This window comes from Macaca thibetana, chromosome 14 (assembly GCF_024542745.1).
Source record: "Macaca thibetana thibetana isolate TM-01 chromosome 14, ASM2454274v1, whole genome shotgun sequence".
NCBI classification, from domain to species: domain Eukaryota; kingdom Metazoa; phylum Chordata; class Mammalia; order Primates; family Cercopithecidae; genus Macaca; species Macaca thibetana.
Genome location: NC_065591.1, coordinates 65,194,957 through 65,214,694, shown reverse-complemented (window position 1 = coordinate 65,214,694; position 19,738 = coordinate 65,194,957). Strand labels below are relative to the sequence as shown.

The 19,738-nt window shown below is 44.1% G+C and overlaps 3 protein-coding genes across 6 annotated transcripts in view; 1 reads left to right on the top strand and 2 right to left on the bottom strand.

The window, feature by feature from the left end:
• Nucleotides 1-19,738, bottom strand: part of PLEKHB1 (pleckstrin homology domain containing B1) — a 367,567-nt gene that overhangs the window by 47,523 nt on the left and 300,306 nt on the right. The window lies entirely within an intron of this gene.
• The window catches only part of MRPL48 (mitochondrial ribosomal protein L48), a 525,613-nt gene that overhangs the window by 273,043 nt on the left and 232,832 nt on the right, over nucleotides 1-19,738 (bottom strand). The window lies entirely within an intron of this gene.
• Nucleotides 19,155-19,738, top strand: part of FAM168A (family with sequence similarity 168 member A) — a 206,280-nt gene continuing 205,696 nt past the window's right edge. Inside the window, exon 1 of one of the 3 annotated variants that reach the window (XM_050756425.1) lies at nucleotides 19,155-19,704. The gene's annotated coding sequence lies outside the window, so the exon portion shown is untranslated. The remainder of the gene's footprint in view (nucleotides 19,705-19,738) is intronic. The other 2 variants (XM_050756424.1, XM_050756427.1) reach the window with 2 other exon arrangements.

Sequence of the window (19,738 nt, the reverse complement as noted above, 5' to 3'; positions counted from 1 at the left end):
TGCACTCCAGCCTGGACAACAGAAGGAGACCCCGTATCAATCAATCAATCAGTTAATCAATAAGTAAGTAAAACTGTTATTAGTTGAGGGCACGGACTTGGATTGATTCTTCTGCCAGGGCCTGGCAAAGAGTAGGCACTTGCTAAATATCTGCTGAATGGACAGAGAGATGAATAGACAAGGGAGGTATTAAACCACGGGACCCCAAGGTAGGGGCCTTTAATAGGTAAGCAGTAACCACTACATAATCAACAGAAGAAAATGAAACTTACAACAGTAAAACTGCACACGATGAAAGTTTTTATTGATGAAACAATAAAATAAATATAATTGACAAAACACTAATCAACAGGCACAGTGACTCACACCTGTAACCTCAGCATTTTGGGAGGCCAAGGTGGAAAGATCACTTGAGCCCAGGAGTTCCAGACCAGCCTTGGCAATATGGTGGAACCCCATCTCTACGAAAAATACAAACATTAGCTGGGTGTGGTGATGCACATCTGTAGTCCCAGCTACTCAGGAGGCTGAGGTGGGAGGATCACCTGAGCCCAGGCAGCTTGAGGCTGCAACGAGCCATGATCATGCCAGTCTGGGTGACAGAGAGAGGCCCTGTCTCAACAAAACAGAACAGAACAAAACAAAACAAAACAAAACATAAATCAGGAAATGCTTGGCCACTGTCTCCATTTCTGTTTTCTTTTTAGGAGCTCCAGCAGAGTGTCAGGCTATTTGAACTCCTCTTTTGACCCTACAGATGTTTTTGTCTTGTGTTTGTGAATATAGGCTTTTAGATAGAATTACATCATATTGACTGTTTTTTACTGAGAATATTTACCAGAACAAATGCCATTAGGTCAGTTCAATACCTTTGATTTTCTACTTAGCCTATGAAATCTATTTCTGACTTACCCATTTTAATTTAATTTGAACTCAATTATCTTCATCTGAAAAATGATTTTCAATATAAAGTTTATGATTATTTGAGTCATCAATCAATCTTAAAAATCTATATCACAGCTTAATAATTATAGCTCTTGCCATTGTAAGTTATATTTTGTGGTCCTTTTTATTTTTTATTTATTTTTTGACACAGGGTCTCACCTCTCTCTGTCAGGCTGGAGTGCAGTAACACAATCATGGCTTATTGCAGCCTGAACCTTCCAGGCTCAAGCGATCCTCCCAGCTCAGTCTCCCGAGTAGCTGGGATTACAGACATGCACCACTATGTGTGCCACCACATCCAGCTAATTTTTGTATTTTTTGTAGAAACGGGGTTTCACCATGTTGCCAAGGCTAGTCTTGAACTCCTGGGCTCAAGTGATCTGCCCACCTCGGCCTTCCAAAGTGTTGGGATTACATGTGTAAGCTACCACGTCCGGCCTGTGGTCGTTATTTCTATCTTCTTTCAAGTCCACTTTTTCTGGGATGAATTTTGCAGATCTATACTTTGTCAAGATTTTTTTTTTTTTTGAGACGGACTTTTACTCTTGTCCAGGCTGGAGTGCAATGGCGCAATCTCGGCTCACTGAAACCTCTGCCTCCCAGATTTAAGCAATTCTCCTGTCTCAGCCTTCTGAGTAGCTGGGATTACAGACATGCACCACTATGCCCGGCTAATTTTTATATTTTTAGTGGAGACGGGGGTTTCACCATGTTGGTCAGTCTAGTCTCGAACTCCTGACCTCAGATGATCTGCCCACCTCAGCCTCCCAAAGTGCTGGGATTACAGGCATGAGCCATTGCGCCCAGATAAGATTTTTTAAATTTTTCCATCAACTTTTAGTCAATAAGTAATTTCACTGTATATTTAGTATGATGTAGCCATTTTCAGTTTTTTTTTTTTTTTTTTTTCTGTTGATTATGTAGCGTATGAGGTTTTTTTTTTGAGACAGGATTTCACTCTGTCACCCAGGCTGGAATGCAGTGGCAAGATCGTAACTCACTGCAACCTTGATCTCCTGGGCTCAAGTGATTCTCCCACCTCGGCCTCCTGAGCAGCTGGGACTATAGGCGCATGCCACCGTTCCCCACAAATTGAAATTTTTTTTTTTGTAGAGATGAATCTCCCTATGTTGTACAGGCTGGTCTTGAACTCCTGAGCTCAAGAAATCCAGTAGCCTCAGCCTCCCAAAGTGCTGAGATTCCAGGTGTGACTCATGCGCCCGGCCTGAAACACAGAATTCTTACCCTCTTTGAAATCAGTTTTGACTGACAAAGGGTGATTGTTCACGATCTATAAAGGCTTTCTGAAAATAGAGGAAAAAGGAACAACCCTCTAAACCACAATGAGGTTTTGGGACATAGCTATTAGAACAGGTAGACTTAAAAAAAAAAGTGGTAACACCAAATGCCGATGAGGATGTAGAGAAATTGAATCATCATACATTGCTGGTGGGAACATAACATGATACAGTCACTGTGGAAAACAGTTTGGCAGTTTTTTTTTTCTTTTGATATGGAGTCTCGCTCTGTCACCCAGGCTAGAGTGCAGTGGCATGAGCTCGGCTCTATGCAACCTCCGCCTCCTGGGTTCAAGCGATTCTTCTGCCTCAGCCTCCCAAGTAGCTTGGACTACAGGCGTGCGTCACTACTCCCGACTAATTTTTGTATTTTTAGTAGAGATGGGTTTTCACTATGTTGGCCAGGCTGGTCTCGAACTCTTGACCTCAGGGGATCCACCCACCTCAGCCTCCCAAAGTGCTGGGATTATAGGCATGAGCCACCACGCCTGGCCAGCAGTTTCTTATAAAACTAAACATGCACTTATCATATGACCCAGCAATCATACTGTTGGGCATGTATCCCAGAGAAATAGAAACTTTTGTTCACACAAAAACCTACACATGAATGGGCATAGAGCTTTATTTTATTCATAATAGAAAAAAAAATAAACTGGAAAAAATCCAGATATCCTTCAATGAGTGAATGGCTAAACAGACTCTGGTACATCCACGTGATGGAATACTATCCAATCATCCAAAATAATGACCTATCGATGCATCTAATAATTTAGATGGATCTCAAGGGCATTGTGCTTAATGAAAAGTCAATCTCAAAAGGTTACATTCCCTAAATGACAAAACCAGAGAGATGAACTTATTAGTAGTTGCCAGGGGACAAGGCGGGAGGGACTGCACAAGAGAGTTCCTCTGGCCGGGCGCGGTGGCTCAGGCCTGTAATCCCAGCACTTTGGGAGGCCGAGGCGGGCGGATCACAAGGTCAGGAGATCGAGACCACGGTGAAACCCCGTCTCTACTAAAAATTACAAAAAATTAGCCGGGCGCGGTTGTGGGCGCCTGTAGTCCCAGCTACTCGGGAGGCTGAGGCAGGAGAATGGCGTGAACCCGGGAGGCGGAGCTTGCAGTGAGCCGAGATCGCGCCACTGCACTCCAGCCTGGGCAACAGAGCGAGACTCCGTCTCAAAAAAAAAAAAAAAAAAAAAGAGAGTTCCTCTGTAGTGCATGGATCAGTTTTGTATCTTGACTGTGGTGGTGGTACATGAATTTGTACATAAGAAATCTCATAGAATTATACACACACACACACACACCCACACATGCACAAATGAATGCATGTAAAAAATGGTGAAAACTTAACCAAGTCTGTAGTTTAGTTAAAAATATTTTACCGGCCAGGCACGATGGCTTAAACCTATAATCCCAACATTCTGAGAGGCCAATGTGAGAGGATTACGTGAGCCGAGGGATTCTAGACCAGCCTAGGCAACATAGCAAGACCCTGTCTCTACAATAAATTTAAAAATTAGCCAGGTGTGGTGGCGTGCGCCTGTAGTCCCAGCTACTCAGGAGGCTGAGGTGGGAAGATTGCTTGAGCCCAGGAGGTTGAGGCTGCGGTAAGCCATGGTAGCATCACTGCATTCCATCCTGGGCAAACAGAATGAGATCCTGCCTCAAAAAAAAAAAAAAAAAAAAATTACAAATGTAAATTTCTTGGTTTTGATATTGTACTACCATTATGTAAGATGTTGCTATTGGTGGAAGCTGGATGAGGGGTACATGGGACTCTATGTACTATTTATTCTTACGTTTACTTTTTTCTATGTACTCTTTTTGCAACTTTCTTCAAGTATATTATTTTTTCAAAGTAAAATGCTTTAAAAAGATGGCAGCAATCCTTTAGAAAAAAAAAAATGGGCAAGTGGCCAGGCGTGGTGGCTCATGCCTGTAATTCTAGCACTTTGGGAGGCTGAGGCGGGTGGATCACTTGAGGCCAGGAGTTTGAGACCAGCCTGGTCAACCTGGCAAAATCCAGTCTCTACTGAAAATACAAAAATTAGCCGGGTGTGGTGGTGGGTGCCTGTAATCTCAGCTACTCGGGAGGCTGAGGCACGAGAATCACTTGAACTCTGGAGGTAGAGGTTGCAGTGAGCCGAGATCGTGCTACTGCACCACTGCACTCCAGCCTAGGCGATGGGGCGAGACTCTGTCTCAAAACAAAACAAAACAAAACAAAACCAGAAACAAAGAGTTTATCGAGAAAGAAATGCAAATAATCCTTAAGCTTATGAAAAGATGACCTGATGACCTACCTTGCTCATAATAAGAGAAACCAAATTAAAACTACACTGAAAAACAATTTCTCACTCTCAAAACTAGCAAAAATCCATCTGTAGAATGCAATATGATGCAGCTGCAAAAAAAGAACAGAGAATGGACTCTCTCTACGTATTTCTTTTTTTTTTTTTTTTTTTTGAGACAGGGTCTCACTCTGTCACCCAGGCTGGAGTGCAGTGGCGCAACCTCGGCTCACTGCAACCTCCGCCTCCTGGGTTCAAGCAATTCTCCTGTCTCAGCCTCCTGAGTAGCTGGGATTATAAGCGTGCGCCACCATGCCTGGCTAATTTTTTTTTTTTTTGTATTCTTAGAGATAGGGTTTAAGCATGGTGACCAGGCTGGTCTGGAACTCCTGGCCTCAAGTGATCTGCCTGCCTCAGCCTCCGGAGGTGCTGGGATTACAAGCGTGAGCCACCGCGCTCGGCCCACTCTCTCTATACATATCTGTGGAATGATCTCAGGGACTGATTATAAAGTGAAAAAAGAAAGAGAAAACTGTGTCTAGTATGCTACTGTTAAGCTAACAAATGAGGTGGAATAAAAATATACTTGTAAATTTGTATATATTTTCAAAGGTAGTAGTATAAACCAAAAACTAAGGGAAACAAAGTTTACTTGCAGGGGAAGGGATGAACATTGTGGAAGGAAAAATAGAAACTTGATTTGTCTGGAGAATATACCTTGTTTTGCAGATTTGGTTTTGGAATTACATAAATGTTTTACACAGTTGTAAGATAAAATTACAAAAAAGAAAAATCTGGCCGGGGCAATGGCTCACGTCTGTAATCCCAGGACTTTGGGAGGCCAAGGCGGGTGGATCAAGAGGTCAGAAGTTCGAGACCAGCCTGGCCAACATGGTGAAACCCCACCTCTACTTAAAAATACAAAAGTTAGCCAGGTGTGGTGGCACGTGCCTGTAATCCCAGCTACTTTGGAGGCTGAGGCAGAAGAATCACTTGAATCCGGGAGGTGGAGGTTTCAGTGAGCCAAGATCACACCACTGCACTCCAGCCTGGGTGATAGAGTGAGACGCTGTCTCAAAAAAAAAAAAAAAAAAAAAAAAAAACCACACACACACACAAAAATTCCCACAAATCAAATATAAAATAAACAAAACTCTTTATTAAGCCAGAGATGAATTATTTTAACTGACTTTTAAATATATTAATTTGACTATACATGCAGAGGGAGGTAAGATTCAAAGGAAAAAAGTACTGCAGAAATCCTATGTTCAATGATCATTTTGTTAGTAAATGATCTATATAGTCTGAAACTACTATATATGTTCAGTATAAACATGCATATATATTCATATATACACCCATATATAGTAGGACCAAGCAAATTAGTAATTATCTTAATATTGCTAGGAACCAAGGTTTTCAGTGTATTGGAAAAAATATATATAGATATATAATAAAGAAGTAAAAATCCTGTCGGGTGCAGTGGCTCACGCCTATAATCATAGCACTTTGGGAGGTCAAGGCAGGAGGGTTGCTTGAAGCCAGGAGTTTGAGACCAGACTGGGCAACATGGTGAGACCCTATTTCTAAAAAAAAAAATTTTTTTTTAATTAGCTGGGCATGGTAGTGCATACACATGATCCTAACTACTAAGGAGGCTGAGGTGGGAGGATGGCTTGAGCCCAGGAGGTTGAGGCTGCAGTGAGCTATGATCACACCGTTGCACTCCAGCCTGGGTGACAGAGTGAGACCCTGTCTCAAAAAAAAAAAAAAGAAAAAAAAAAAAAAAAAAAAAGCAAAAAGCCTATGAGCCTAGAATTAAATTGGAAATATCATTATGAACTTGTGATACATTTTTCTTTTAGAAAAAAAAAAAGTTATTTCCCAACTTCATCCACTAAAAAGAAAAACCCAGAAACAATGACTAACCAATAACAATAAGCACTTAACCTACACTGTAAGTGCCATTAAATAAGCCAGGGCTTCTTGGAAAAATAACTAATTCTATATTCAGGGAAGGAATTGCAAAGTGAGCTTGGAAGGTCTTGTTGAACCAGGAATCAAGGAATCTGTTAAATGCCATTGGGGTTGTGTCAGGAACCACGTTGAAGAAGCTCCCGCTAAGCATAGCTGGAGCCAAGAATACTAACAGCAGTGGATGAAAATACATTACACATATTTAAATCCAGGAATTCGTAATGATACTACAAAAACAAAAACTCACTGGTCACCTTTGGAGACTGCTATGAACCAACTAATTGTTTGGAAAATTGGCAAATAAAGGAAAGTATCAAGCATTTATTGTAGTCTTTTCTGAATGAATTACATACTTCAGGGTAATTAAATAGTTGATGAAGAGAAGAAAAATTCCAGCTCGTAAAGGAAGAGGAAATGATAGAATTATAATGTCACCATTTTGAAACACTTAATAGATTACTGGATCTAGGAATCATCATCAGTGAATGACAACATCATCAAAAGAGAAACAATTTCACATTATTTGCCTCTGATGAAAGTATACTACACCATATGGGGTATCTTTTTCCCAAAATATAGAATCTGAGTATAATCAAGTCTCTTGAACTAATTATCAATTTACAGCTAGTACAGGGTACAGAGAAACAGAGATTTTCAACACTACCTGCAATGTTTTATATTTTTTTAATGAAGCACTCTTGCAAAACATTAGGAATTGATAGACCTTTTCTATCTATTGGATTTTATTTTATTTTATTTATTTTTTGTTCTTTTTTGAGACAGAGTCTTGCTCTGTCACCCAGGCTGGACTGCAGTGGTGCAATCTTGACTCACTACAACCTCTGCCTCCCAGGTTCAAGGGATTCTCGTGCCTCATCCCCCTGAGTACCTGGGACTACAGGTGCGCATCACCACACCCGGATAAGTTTTGTATCTTTTAGTAGAGACGGGGTTTCACCATGTTAGTCAGGTTGGTCTTGAACTCCTGGCCTCAAGTGATCTGCCTGCCTCAGCCTCCCATAGTGCTGGGATTACAGGCGTAAGCCACTGTGCCTGGCCTATCTATTGGATTTTATGAACAGGAACATAAAACAACATAGGTATTTGGACAGAGCCTTGGCCTTTGTGGGGGCTCCAGCTTCCCAGCTTTTCCCTCTGGGAGGCTTTCCTGCCTCAGCCCCACTCTCTGTACTGTTTTGCTTACTTAGAGTATATTCTCTGAGAAATGCTAGGTTGTTCCATCCTGAGACAACTTCTCCTCCTGATCTTGTCCACTCTGCTACACTCCACCCTGACATCCTTAAGTGCCTCCTGCCAACATTTCTAGAGCTTACTTCCTTAATAAAAAACCAAAACAATACAAATGTAAACAAAATAAAACAAAACACAAAATCTCTGTGTCTTGTTTGTCTCTGTGCAGAGCTTTAGAGTTGATGAGAAATTTACATTGGACTCTCATAAATAAGGTTATATGTCAGTATCTGCATTTTTCAGAAAGGTGAAATGACTTATACTCAAGGTCACATAGCTTGGTTTGGTACAAGGACAGACTGGGAGGAGGACTGGAATTCAATTCTGTCTGGGTCTTTAGTCTCTGCCAACTCTATCCCACAACCTCTTCAACAAAATACCTGATTAAAAATCACTGTCACAGGCACAAACCCTCAATCTTTGTCATTCCTCCCCAGATACCCTGCTTTTGTCCAACTAATTGTGAGAGAGATTTTTTACCTGGAACCTATCTGAGAGTCCACAGAGAGAACTCAGGAGCTCCATGATCTTGGATGGGAAAGTTACATTTTTACATTCATTTATATTTACAGAAATTTAGTATTTCCTCCAATTCTGAATATACATAACAAACTACAGTCAAACTGCAGTGTCACAGTACTTGTGACTTTGTCACTAACAGAAATCACAGGTGTTTTCGTATCACATTACAATTGTTGCAGATATCTCAAACTATTATTTGTGTTCATCATTACTGTAAACTTTTGGCAGTCAAACTTAAACTGGCAGTGAAATCTTGTTATTTATTATTTTTTTGAGACAGGGTCTCACTCTGTTTTTAAGGCTGGAGTACAGTGGTGCAGTCATAGCTCATTGTAGCCTGGACCTCTCAGGCTCAAGTGATCCTCCCTTCTGGGTAGCTGAGACCACAGGTGTGCACACCACACCTGGCTAATTTTTTTATTTTTATTTTTTGTAGAGACAGTGTTTTGCCCTGTTGCCTAGACTGGTCTCCAACTCCTAAACTCAAGCGATCCTCACACCTTGGCCTCACAAAGTGCTGGAATTATAGGCATGAGCCACTGCCATTGTGGAGTTTACAGCAGTTGGAGGAGAATGTGCAGGTGGTGACACTGTGCTTGGCCTGGTGTTTCTTCTGGGTTCCTGCAGCCCCTCGCTGTCTTCTGCCATGGTATTGATTACACTGGGATGTAACTGTGTCAGTGTATTCCTCAGAGTGAGAGTTCCTTGGAGACAAAGCCACGCTTGAGTCTCCTTTAGGCCCCTGGCACCAGCAAAAGACCTGGTTAGTGCCATAAGCTGAGTGAAAAATGAATAAATATTCAGTGTTGTTCATCACCTTCCATGGGTCTACAGATCCCAGCTGGAGGAAACTCAAGTCTTCTAGGAATAAATGCCCTTCAGTTCTGATCCTTTTTCAGGAGAGATTTCCCACCTTGTAGCTAAAGTGAAAATTGGTGGCTCCCTCATTCCCTATCTCCCATTATTCAAACATCCATAACTCCAGAAACAAATAAGCAAATACCACCTCCCCCTGCCCCATGCCCCCAAATCTCTCTTGCTCTCTGGACAAGGCAAAGTTATGAAAGTCCTAGATTAGGCACTGGGTTTTCCATGAATTAACTCATTTCATCCTGTGAAGGAGATAACGTTAATCACATCTTACAATTTAGGACACAGAGGTCCAGTAAGGAGAAGTTATTTTTCCAGTGTCACAGCCTGTAAGTTACTCAGGTGGGGTATGAATCCAGGTCTGGCCTCCCTGTGTCTGTGCACTTTGTATGACATCAGAGTTATTCACACATTAATTAGAAATATTGGCTATCCCAGGAGACAAGGCAAGAACTAAGAGTACAATAGGAGTTAAAAAGAGAAAATGCACAGATTCAAAGACAATGGATGTTAACATCAATTTTCCACAGCTGCTGTTAGGGATGACAAATTAAATGGAACTGACGAACATTTTTTTTGTTTGTTTTTGTTTTTTGAAATGGAGTTTCGCTCTGCCACGCCCATGCTGGACTGCAGTGGCACAATCTCGGCTCACTGCAACCTCTGCCTCCTGGGTTCAAGCGATTCTCCTGCCTCAGTCTCTCGAGTAGCTGGGATTACAGGTGCCAGCCACCATGCCTGGCTAATTTTTTTGTATTTTTAGTAGAGACTGGGTTTCACTGTGTTGGTCAGCCTGGTCTTGAACTCCTGACCTCAGGTGATCTGCCCACCTTGGCCTCCTAAAGTGCTGGGATTACAGGCGTGGGCCACCGCACCTGGCCCAGAACTGATGAACATTTACCAAAATAGGTTCCTCTGAATCTGGGACTTAAAATACTTGCTAATTATTTGATTTCATGGGTTTCCAACTTAATTGGTATATTAGTTTCCTAACCCAACTTAATTGGTGTATTAGTTTCCTAAAGTTACCTTAACAAATTACCACGAACTGGGTGGCTTAAAACAACAGATATGTATTCTCTCACAGCTGTGGAGACCAGAAGTCTGAGATCAAGTTGCTTGCAGGATTAGTTCCTTCTGGAGGTGCCAAGGAAGAATCAGTTCCATGCCTCTCTCTCTTAGCTTCTGGTGGCTGCCAGTATTCTTGGCATTCCTTGGCTTGGGGCTTCCTGACTCTGATCTTTTTTTTTTTTAGCTGGGACTATAGGCGCCCGCCACCTCGCCCGGCTAGTTTTTTGTACTTTTTAGTAGAGACGGGGTTTCACCGTGTTAGCCAGGATGGTCTCGATCTCTTGACCTCGTGATCCGCCCATCTCGGCCTCCCAAAGTGCTGGGATTACAGGCTTGAGCCACCGCGCCCGGCCTGATCTTTGCTTCCATTCTCACATAGCCTTCTCTTCTATGTCTCAGGCACAGAGCTTTCTCTTATGAAGACATCGGTCATTGGATTAGGGACCACCTAAATCTAGAAAGATCTCATCTCAAGATCCTTTCTTAATTACATCTACCTAGACCAACTCTGGGCCACAGAGATGCATCAGACCACCTTGGGCCCTACTTTCAAATGAGGTCGCATTCACAAATATGGGAGTTAAGACTTGGTCATATCTTTTGGGGAGACACAATTCAACTTACTACAATTGGTACTCTTTTTTTTTCCCCCCAACTTTATGAACTTGAGGGATTTTATGTAAAGGATCCTGTTAGACTTAAACTCCAACCATTTCCCTCCAGATTATCTTCTGGTCTTTGTCAGTAACAATTCTCACTCTATCAACTCTTCATGACATGCAAAGCATCTGTTACCTTAGTTAACAATTTTATCTGCCCTAGGAGGTCTGCAAGGTTGGCTTTTTTTTGTTTGTTCATTTGTTTGAGATAGGGTCTTGCTCTGTCACCCAGACTGGAGTGCAGTGGTGTGAGCTTGGCTCACTGCAGCCTCAACCTTTCAGGCTCAAGCAATCCTTCCAGTTCAGTCTCCTGAGTAGCTGAGACTGCAGATGTGTACCACCACACCCAGCTAATTTTTGTATTTTTTTGTAGACATGGAGTCTCACTACATTGCCGAGGTTGGTCTCAAACTCCTGGGGCTTATGCAATCTGCCTGCCTCAGCCTCCCAAAGTGCTGGGGTTACAGGTGTGAGCCACTGCACCTGGCCAGGTTGGCCATTTTACAGATGTTGAAACAGGCACATCCAGGGCAGTGATTTGACAGAGGACACCTAGCTAGGAAGTGGCTGAGGCAGGAATTGAACCTAGAACATCAAGGCTCTTTCCTTGTATAGTTGCTGTTGTACAAGAGTTTCAGTGGCTGTAATCAGTTCATGCAGACTCATTTGTGACTTACTCTTGCCCTTAACTTTATTTAATGTGTACTTTTCCCTTGTCATTCTAATTGATTATCTATATAGTCTATATACTTGTCATGTTAATTGACTGATTCATTAATTCAACCACCATTTATTGAACCCTTACCCTGTGAGAAGCTCTGAGCTGGACTGAACTCTGGGCCACAGAGGTGGATCAGACTACCTCAAGCCTTGTCCTTGGGGGCAGCACATAGACAATGATCACAGAATGTAAGCAGGGCTGTGGGAGCCCAGAGTGGACTTCTAATCTAGCCAGAGGTCAGCAGAGGCTTCTTGATGTCTGAATTAGGTCTTGAAGGATAAGCAGGATGCAATTTTATGCCTTTAATATTGGCTAATATAATTAAATATTACGATGGGCATTTGATACTCATCTGTTGATATTAATGGTATGCTGTTAGCTTTCTAACACTCTGGCAAGCAGGCATAGCAGGTTTATATAACAGCCTTCAGCATAAATGGCAGTAACTTCCATTTGCCCAGCGTTGGGTCATTTACAAAACATTTTCACACTTCTCGTCTCATTTGCTGTGACAAAAAGCTCTTTGAGAGTGCTCTGTTTATATTCATGTGATTTCTCTTGTCTTAGCTAAACTGAAAAATTATATTTAATTTTCCAATCAGATCATTACAAAAGTTTTTAAATTAAATGAGATAACTTTGCAATTTATAATCATTCCAATTGCACTGAGGATTAAACCAAGACCTGGTTCGAATCCTAGTGTGGCCAATCCCTTCTTCTCTCTGGGTCTCAATTTCTTCTACTATAAAATGGACATGTGAGGGATGTTTAAGCTGAAAGATTTAATGAGATAATGGATCTTAGATGCCAGCATAATACCTGCTTCATTCAAGATCAGTTCTCCTAGCATGATCTCTAATGTTCATTTTCCTGTGATTCTAGAGCAATTCTTTTTTTTTTTTCAGATGGAGTTTTACTCTTGTCGCCCAGGCTGGAGTGCAATGGCACCATCTCGGCTCACTTCAACCTCCGCCTCCCGGGTTCAAGGGATTCTCCTGTCTCAGCCTCCCAAGTAGCTGGGATTACAGGCAAGTGCTACCAGCTAATTTTTGTATTTGTAGTAGAGATGGGATTTTGCCATGTTGGCCAGGCTAATCTCGAACTCCTGATCTCAAGTGATCCACCTGCCTCAGCCTCCGAAAGGGCTGGGATTGAAGGCATGAGCCACTGCGCCTGGCCTAGAGCAATTCTTAAAGTAAAGCCGACACATATGTGCCAAAGCTCCCAAAGAGATGCTTTGAAAGAGAGGTGGCAAAGAAGCATGTTAACACAGCTGGGAGAAAACCATTGCAAAGTACAAGTTAATCAGATAGTAACAGGCAAAGGACAGTGTTTTGACACTGTCATTTTGACTCCGAGTTTGTTTTGATGGGGTTGCAGAAAAAAATTACGGTAGAAATAATAAACACAAAATAAAACTGACAATGGCTAAAGCTACACATAGTGAAATTTACTATGGATAAAAAAGCAAACTGAATGATCCCATCTTTGTTGGTAACACTGCAATCTGCAAAGTTATTCCCCGGGAAAATTCTACTTAGAAATAATCAATACAGCCTGTAATCCCAGGGCGGGCGGTGGCTCAAGCCTGTGATCCCAGCACTTTGGGAGGCTGAGATGGGGCGGGGCTATCATGAGCCGGGCGCGGTGGCTCAAGCCTGTGATCCCAGCACTCTGAGAGAGGTCAGGAGATCGAGACCATCCTGGCTAACAAGGTGAAACCCCATCTCTACTAAAAATACAAAAAATTAGCCGGGCGTGGTGGCAGGCGCCTGTAGTCCCAGCTACTCGGGAGGCTGAGGCAGGAGAATGGCGTGAACCCGGGAGCTGGAGCTTGCAGTGAGCTGAGATCGCGCCACTGCACTCCAGCCTGGGCTACAGAGCCAGACTCGGTCTCAAAAAAAAAAAAAAAAAAAAAAAGAAATAATCAATACAAGATAAATCCAACAATGGTTCCAATTACTGTCAGGAAAAGGTGGACTTGGTAGAAATAATGACTAACAAAGAAATTTTGGCCGGGCACGGTGGCTCAAGCCTGTAATCCCAGCACTTTGGGAGGCCGAGACGGGCGGATCACGAGGTCAGGAGATCGAGACCATCCTGGCTAACACGGTGAAACCCCGTCTCTACTAAAAAATACAAAAAACTAGCCAGGCGAGGTGGCGGGCGCCTGTAGTCCCAGCTACTCGGGAGGCTGAGGCAGGAGAATGGCTTGAACCCGGGAGGCGGAGCTTGCAGTGAACAGAGATTCGGCCACTGCACTCCAGCCCGGTCAACAGAGCAAGACTCCGTCTCAAAAAAAAAAAAAAAAAAAAAAAAAAAAAAAAAAAAAAGAAATTTCATTATAACAGACCAATAATAAGTAAAAATTGATAAAAATAAAATATAACTGTTGGGTGAATCAAATTTTTTTCTTGTAAAATTCATGAAGAATATATCCTTTTTTTATTTTTATTTTTTAGAGACAGAGTCTTGCTCTGTCACCCAGGCTTGAGTGCTGTGGTGCGATCATGGCTTGCTGCAGCCTTAAAATCCTGGACTCAAGTGATCCTCTCGCCTCTGCCTCCTGATCAGCTAGAACTTACAGGTGCGTACCACCACACCCAGTCAGTTTTTCTATTTTATTTATTTATGTTTCTGAGATTAAGTCTCGCTCTGTCATCCAGGCTGGAGTGCAGTGGCACGACCTCTGCTCACTGCAGCCTCTGACCCCCGGGTTCAAGTGATTCTTGTGCCTCGGCCTCCTGAGTAGCGGGGACTACAGGCACGCACCACCACACCTGGCTAATTTTTTTGTATTTTTAGTAGAGACGGGTTTTTACCATGTTGGCCAGGGTGGTTTCGAACTTCTGACCTCAAGCGATCCACTCATCTCGGCCTGCCAAAATGCTAAAATTACAGGCGTGAGGCACCATGCCAAGCCCAATTTTTCTATTTTTTTTAAGAGATAGTGTCTCACTATGTTGCCCAGGCTGGTCTTGAACTCCTGGCCTCAATGGATCCTTCGGTCTTGGCCTCCCAAAGTGCTGGGATTATTGGCATGAGCCACTGCAACAAGCTGCTAAATAATATATCTTGAGGCGGGGGGCGGTGGCTCACGCCTGTAATCCCAGCACTTTGGGAGGCCGAGGCAGGCGGATCACGAGGTCAGGAGATCGAGACCATCCTGGCTAACACGGTGAAACCCCGTCTCTACTAAAAATACAAAAAAATTAGCTGGGCGTGGTGGCAGGTGCCTGTAGTCCCAGCCACTCAGGAGGCTGAGGCAGGAGAATGGCATGAATCCAGGAGGCAGAGCTTGCAGTGAGCTGAGACCGTGCCACTGCACTCCAGCCTGGGTGACAGAGCGAGACTCCGTTTCAAAAAAAAAAAAAAAAAGTTAGAAATCACTTAACTGTGCTATATCAAAAACTTATCCAGGAATTGAATTGGTTTCATAGAGTTAATTTCTTTAAAACTTTCATAAATTCATTAATATTGATATAATTCAGACTTGAAAGTTTACATGTCGTGATTTTGCAGTGATTTGGAGAGAGAATTCTCAAATGGTTGGATGAAGGGTTTGGACTGTAAGTGATATTTTACAGTCTTTAAAGCACTTTCATACCCATTGTTTCATTGGATTCTCCTAATAACCTTATGAGGTGGCAGGGCAGGTGGATGTATTATAGAAACTGAGATTTCGAAAAGTTAAGGGACTTACTAAATGTCACCCATCATGTTTATGGCAAGTTCTTTTTTTTTTTTTTTTTTTTGATACGGAGTCTCACTCTGTCGCCCAGGCTGGAGTGCAGTGGCTCCATCTCGGCTCACTGCAAGCTCTGCCTCCTGGGTTCCTGCTATTCTCCTGCCTCAGCCTCCTGAGTAGCTGGGACTACAGGCGCCCGCCACCACACCTGGCTGATTTTTTGTATTTTTAGTAGAGACGGGGTTTCACCGTGTTAGCCAGGATGGTCTCGATCTCCTGACCTCGTGATCCGCCCGCCTTGGCCTCCCAAAGTACTGGGATTACAGGCGTGAGCCACTGCGCCCGCCCGGCAAGTTCTAATTTAGGATCTGATTCCCAGATTACTAGTCCAATAAGCTTCTCATATCTATTTATTCACCTAACTCAGATAATGCTTTACTTGCTGGATAGACCAAACTAGCCCATACTTTGTGCCACTAGGAGAAAGAAGTGGGGAAATGGAAGAGGAGAAGGCGGGGTTTAGAAGAGGGCAAGGTCTGGCCAGGTGCGATGGCTCATGCCTGTAATCCCGGCACTTTGGGAGGCTGAGGCGGGTGGATCACGAGGTCAGGAGATGGAGACCATCCTGGCTGACACAGTGAAACTCCATCTCTACTAAAAAAAAAAAATACAAAAAATTAGCCGGGTGTGATGGCGAGCGCCCGTAGTCCCAGCTACTGGGGAGGCTGAGGCAGGAGAAAGTTGTGACCCCGGGAAGCGGAGCTTGCAGTGAGCCGAGATGGTGCCACTGCACTCCAGCCTGGGCGACAGAGCCAGACTCCATCTCAGGAAAAAAAAAAAAAAAAAAAAGAACAGGGCAGGGTCAGTGTAACACTAAGGAAGAGACTTGTTTGTCACATAGCCAACATATGATAGGTATCTTTCTCATTATTCTCAGAAAAGGGAGAAGAGAGGCTGAGATTTTAAGGCTGGGAGAATAGGATGTAAAAGGAGATAGGCAGTTTGAAAAAGACAGTGCCTGATGTATTTGGGGAAAGTGAGTCCTGAGGAACAGGAGTCTGACTAGAGTGAGGTGGGGTGAAGCTAGAGAGGCTGCAGCAGGATGGGGAATAAGTCATCCTCTGAGCTAAGCAACCTGGGCTTTTTCCTGTAGGCCTGTAGTAGAGCTATAGTGTCCTGGTGGTTCTTACAGAACACCAAGGAATAAGGGCATATAAAATTGAAAATATCAAATCCTGCTGGGCGCAGTGGCTCATGCCTGTAATCTCAGTACTTTGGGAGGCCGAGGTGGGCAGATCACTTGAGTCCAGGAGTTTGAGACCACCTTGAGCAACATGGTGAAACCCTGTCTCTGTAAGAAAAACAAAGAAAAAAGAAAAATTAGCTGGGCATGGTGGTGCCTGTAGTCCCCGCTACTTGGGAGGCTGAGGTGGGAGGATCACATGAGCCCAGGGAGACGCTGCTGCAGTAAGCCGTGATCATGCCACTGAACTCCAGCCTGGGCAACAGAGTGACTCTGTCTCAAAAAATGAAAAAAGAAAAGAAAACATCAAGTCAAACAGGGCTTAAAGGAAAAAAATTGTGAAATCAAAAATAATCTGATACTATGTTCTGTATTCTAGAAGAGCTGGACACAGGTGCCAGAAGAAGAGAAAAACTTTTTAAAAGTGAAAGACATATAGTTTTGTGTAGGCAGAGCTTCATAGGCCCTTTACAATAACTCTGTATCTCTCTCTTCACTTCCTCTCCCCACCGTGATCTCTGGCCAACAGATTAGAAACCACTGCTATAAGAATTCAGATAAGCCGGGAGCGGTGGCTCACGCCTGTAATCCCAGCACTTTGGGAGGCCAAGGCGGGCAGATTACCTGAGGTCAGGAGTTCAAGACCAGCCTGGCCAACATGGTGAAACCCCATCTCTACTAAAAATACAAAAAAAAAAAAAAAATTAGATGGTGGCACATGCCTGTAATCCCAGCTACTCAGGAGGATGAGGCAGGAGAATTGCTTGAGCCCGGGAGACGGAGGTTGCAGTTAGCTGAGATTGCGCCGCTGTACTCCAGCCTGGCCGACAGAGCAAGACTCTGTCTCAAAAAAAAAAAAAAAAAAGAATTCAGATACAAGGAAAATCAGTGTGTCTAAAAATGTTCTAGGGAAGGTAGGACTTTGGCTTGAGTTTGAAGAATAAGAGAAAAGGAGAAAATGGGTGTGGAAAGACCAGAAAAGGAAAAATTTTGAGAAGGCGCATTGAAAATTGAGAAAATTCTCCCTTCTAACTTTATGAATTGGAAGTGACTACTATTATTTTTTTAATACTGTAACTATTAAAACCAGGCAGGCACAGTGCTGAAGCGTGAATGAGGCAATGGGAAGTCATGGAAAGCATCTAGGCAGCAAAGAAAGGTTAGATTTGGAAATTATGTTTTGTGGAAGTAGTACAGCTTAAAAAATTGTCCAGGTGTAGTGTGGCTCACGCCTGTAATCCCAGCACTTTTGAGAGCTGAGGCAGGAGGGTCTCTTGAGGCCAGGAGTTTGAGACCAGCCTGGGCAATATAGTGACACGACGGTCTCTTACAATTAAAACAAAACAAAAAACAAAACAAAAGAAAACAAAAAACAGTTGTTAGGTGCTCCTTTTAAACAATTCAAACAATATGAAAATAAAAATTACAGCCGGGCACAGTGGCTCCTGCTTGTAATCCCAGCACTTTGGGAGGCTGAGGCGGGCGGGTCAGGAGGTCAGGAGATCGAGACCATCCTGGCCAACACAGTGAAACCCCATCTCTACTAAAAATACAAAAATTAGCTGGGCGTGGCGCGTGCCTGTAATCCCAGCTACTCAGGAGACTGAGGCAGGAGAATCGCTTGAAACCGAGAGGCGGAGGTTGCAGTGAGCCGCAATCGCCTCACTGTACTCCAGCCTGGCTATAGATCCAGACTCCGTCTCAAAAAACAAAAAAAACCTACGTGCAATCTGACACCCTTTCCCCCGAGATAATCATTGCTAATATTTTGGCGAACCTCTTTCCTGAAATCTCTCCATGCTTATAGAATATTGTGTCAAACTTCACATAAATGTACCCGTGTAGACATGACGTTCTGTAATCAGTTTTTTTCCCTGAAGAATAAATTGTGAATAGCTTTTCATATCAATAGATTTATATCATCATTTTAAATGGCTCCTTAGTATTGCATTGTATGTATATGTCACGCCTTATTTAAGCAGCACCCTATTGATGAACATTTACTCCCCCCATAATTAACTACGTCATATAACAACTTTGTGCATTCATCTTTTCGAAATTGTTCGATTATTTTTTAAGGTAAATTCTTGAAAGTAATGGAGCTGGGTCAAGAAGTATGCGCTTTGTCGTTTGGATTCAAGTTGCCGAATCGTCCTCAAATTTGCAGGGAGACCAGCGAGGAAGCTCCGGCATTAGTTCTGGTGAAAGACAACTGAAACAGAGATGGCGAGGGAAGAACAGAATTGCAGGTGATCTAGCCCATCAAGGCCCATCCTCGGTGGGCTGGCATATTCCTTCCCTTTGCCTCTCTTTCACTTCTTTTTCTTAACATGGAGGAAGAACCGAGAACTGCATCTCCCAGCATTTCGCAGGGACCACACTCCCTGGGAACTGTAGTGCCGGGTCTGAGAAGGGTCCGGAAGGAGAACAGGAAGCTGAGAGGCATGCTGGGAGGTGTAGTCGAGAGAGAGAGAGAAAGAGAGAGAGAGAGAGCAAGAGCGAGAGAAAGCGCGAGCGAGAGAGAGAGTGTGAGAGAGAGAGAGAGAGAGAGAGAGAGAGAGAGAGAGAGAGAGTGTGTGTGTGTGTGTGTGTGTGTGTCTATGCAAAGAGGATGGAGACGTTGCGAGTACGGCCCCTTGGGGATGGGGCCTCGGGCGACCTGACTTTCCTCACAGGTGGTCTTTGAGTCTACAGAGTCTGCCAGCGGATGGTTGGCTTTATTCCATTGTGCGTGACCGGAGAGGGCGCGGCCCCTCTGCACCGGGCTGGCGGCGGGAGGCTCAGGCCGCGCGCGGGCTAAAGCAGGGCATGCCGGGAGTTGTGGTCCCGGCGCTCTGAGGCTGTGGGACGTGTCGCGGCGCCGCGCCGGCTCCTCCTTCCCTGCCCTTCTCAGCGGTCCCCCGCCTCCTCCCTCCGCCTCCTCCTCCCTCGCCCGCAGCCGAGCGTCCCCTCCCCCAACCCGTCGGGCTCCTCGGCGGCTACTGCAGAGGATTCAGAGCCGAGTCGCTGAGGAGGAGGAGGCTCCGGTCCCCGCGCGCCATCCGCCACCCTACTGGACACGGGCGAGGGAGCGAGAGCGTCGCCGCCGTAGCCTCCGGAGAAGACAAGGGCATCGCCGCCTCAGCCGCCGCCGCCGCCGTTTTCGCCTGCAGCTGCTCACCGGTGAGGAGACTCCCCCCGCCACCCGGTCCGCTGG